This window comes from Austrofundulus limnaeus, unplaced genomic scaffold (genome assembly GCF_001266775.1).
Source record: "Austrofundulus limnaeus strain Quisiro unplaced genomic scaffold, Austrofundulus_limnaeus-1.0 Scaffold302, whole genome shotgun sequence".
NCBI classification, from domain to species: domain Eukaryota; kingdom Metazoa; phylum Chordata; class Actinopteri; order Cyprinodontiformes; family Rivulidae; genus Austrofundulus; species Austrofundulus limnaeus.
The window spans coordinates 152,701-155,403 of NW_013952704.1; positions in this window are offsets into that span (position 1 = coordinate 152,701).

The window sequence follows — 2,703 nt, forward strand, 5'->3', positions numbered from 1 at the left end:
ATTATTATTATTATTATTATTATTATTATTATTATTATTATTATTATTATTTTGTAATAATGCTTCTTGGAAATAAATTTTAAACTAGGCAAATGATTGGCAGGGCCAGAAGCTCAAAACAAGTGTCAGCAACAAGAGTAAAAAAATAAGATGTCTGGCAATGACAGAGAAGATTGTATGCTACCCATACACTCAACTCGATCTCTCATCCCACAAATGCATGTTCCTTACAAATCGTGGCACCAATTAAAATGGAAATTAACAGGCTTTTCAAAGGTATAAGATTTATTGCCAAAACTAATTGGTACAACTAAGAAATAATTACTAAACACACTATTTGAAAAGTCTCTCCTTGAAAAAACAACTGCACTGAATTTAAATGTATTTCTGCAAACACAAGCAACACTTTAGGATTCATAGATGGATCACTGCCRTCTTATTTGTTCCCTTCTCCCACTATTCATAGTGAGTACATTTTGAAACCATTTTGTAATCCTTGTCTGTACTTCTTGAGCTGTGGCATAGAATGACAGGTGATTACGTCACACAGTCATTAAAAGATTCAATAAAAACATGGACGGCAGTGTAAATCCAGCCATACAAATGCATAATAAAAATAAGTCCATGAGGAGTCATTAAGTCTCAAGACAAACTTACTAATCATACTATATTTTTTCTTGAAGTGCTGAATGCCAGTTTTCACATTTACGTACATTCTTGTGTTAATGGTCATGGCCAGAAAGTTTGCAAAAGTTGCACCGATTTCCCTCTTTACACACTCAAAAAGTCTCCCACACCTTTATTCAGTCAGAGCACTTGTCTGTGAATTGATGTTTCTTTCTCCACAGAACAATATGCCCTAACCCTGTCAAACATTTTTTAAATAATCAGTAGACAATTTGAACCGATATGATGGTCTGAGCACCATGTGACTAATAAAAACGTGTACAATAGTAGAGTAAGTAAAATTACAACTTTTATGTTCTTTTATGTTTATTTTTAAAAGTTGGTTCTTGAAGTCTTGAAGAGAGCCACCTTTCTACAGATTGATTATCTGCCATTGGCGACAGATTTAGCCTTTAAACAAGTAAAATATTCATTTATCTTTGTTCTTGTTGAGTTTAGATCATACCGCAGAGCACACGTCAAATGTGGCCCGCCACAACCTTTTATGTGACCTGCAAGAGCTTCAAAGATGTCAACACTGGCAGCAAGCAGCGTACACTAAGCCAATAGTGTACATTGCTTGCTGCCAGTGTTGACCATAAAGTACATCTCCCATAATGCATGTCAGTTATTTTACCTGCAAAACTGGTACATCCATTCATAATGTGGACATGTGCAGGTTTTTGTCCCCTGACTACTTCTGCTGCAGCCTAGATGTACTGTGAAGTGGGAATTTCCCACTTGCAAGTCATAAATTTAAACTGGAATTCCCTGTCAGAAGGTGGGAGCAAATTTGACTACCCTGTTCAGAATTTGAGATGGCAGATACTAAACTCATTAGTGAGGCCAACTCTCTTACCTTTACTATTAATCACAGCCTGTTTCTTTATTATTTATTTCACATATAGTCAGTCGTGCACAAAATACTTTTCAGCGCTTATAAGAAGACGTGATAAAATGCTGTTTCTATGCAGATAACACCACATAGAGCTCAATTGTTTGCTAGTGGTGCTCAGCTGTAGCAATGAGATGAAAAATGTCACAGAATTTTTTGAGTTCTAATGAAACTAAGACTGAGGTTATGGTTTTTGGAGGTACTGTTGGCCACTCCCCTGTAGATCTAGGTTCAGTGGCTCAATGCAATAAATTGTTAGTGAGGAATTTGGGAGATGAAGTAGATCCTGAACTTAAATTAGATAACCACATTAGGTCAGTTGTTAGAAGGAGTTTTTATCATGTGAGGCAGCTAGCCAAAATAAAAGCCATCATTCCAAAAAGACATTTTGAGACAGTGATTCATGCCTTTATCGTCACCTGGCTGGATTACTGTAATGCACTTTATCTGGGGATTAGTGGGTCCTCCATCGCCCGACTGCAGAGGGTCAAACATGCTGCAGTGAGGCTGACACACGTAAATATGAGCACATTTCTCCCATTTTAGCTTCACTTCACTGGTTGCCTGTGCCTCTTAGGATCCATTTTTAAATACTTTTATTTGTTCTTAAATCTTTGAATGGCCTTGCCCTACCATACCTGTCTGACCTGCTGCACCCCTATAATCCCTCCCACTCCYTCAGATCAGCTGATCAACTGCTCAAAACCAGACGTAAACTCAAGGGAGATCGATCTTTTGCTGCAGCAACTCTTAATCTTTGGAATGAGCTGCCTCTCCAACTCAGACAGTCCTCTTCACTGGCAGTCTTAAACACATCTTGTTTTGGTTGGCTTTTGACACTGTGTGCGGGGTTGTGTTGTTCATTTGTAGATTTTAATTTTGTATAAATTTTTGTTTTGATTTTATTGTAGATTTAAAAATTTTAGGCATTTCATTGTTTTATATGTCCTGGTTTTACTTTGTTTTTTATTTCCTGCTTTTACTTGGCTTTATTTATTCTCTGCTTTTATTTTTTTCTGTGTTTTTACTGTATTTTTTGAGTTGATAAGCTTTTTTTGTTGATGTCTTTTTTATTTTAATTCATTTTTAAATGTTTTAAGTTGTTTTGATTTTTGTTGTATTTTTACTTTTCTTTTGAACAT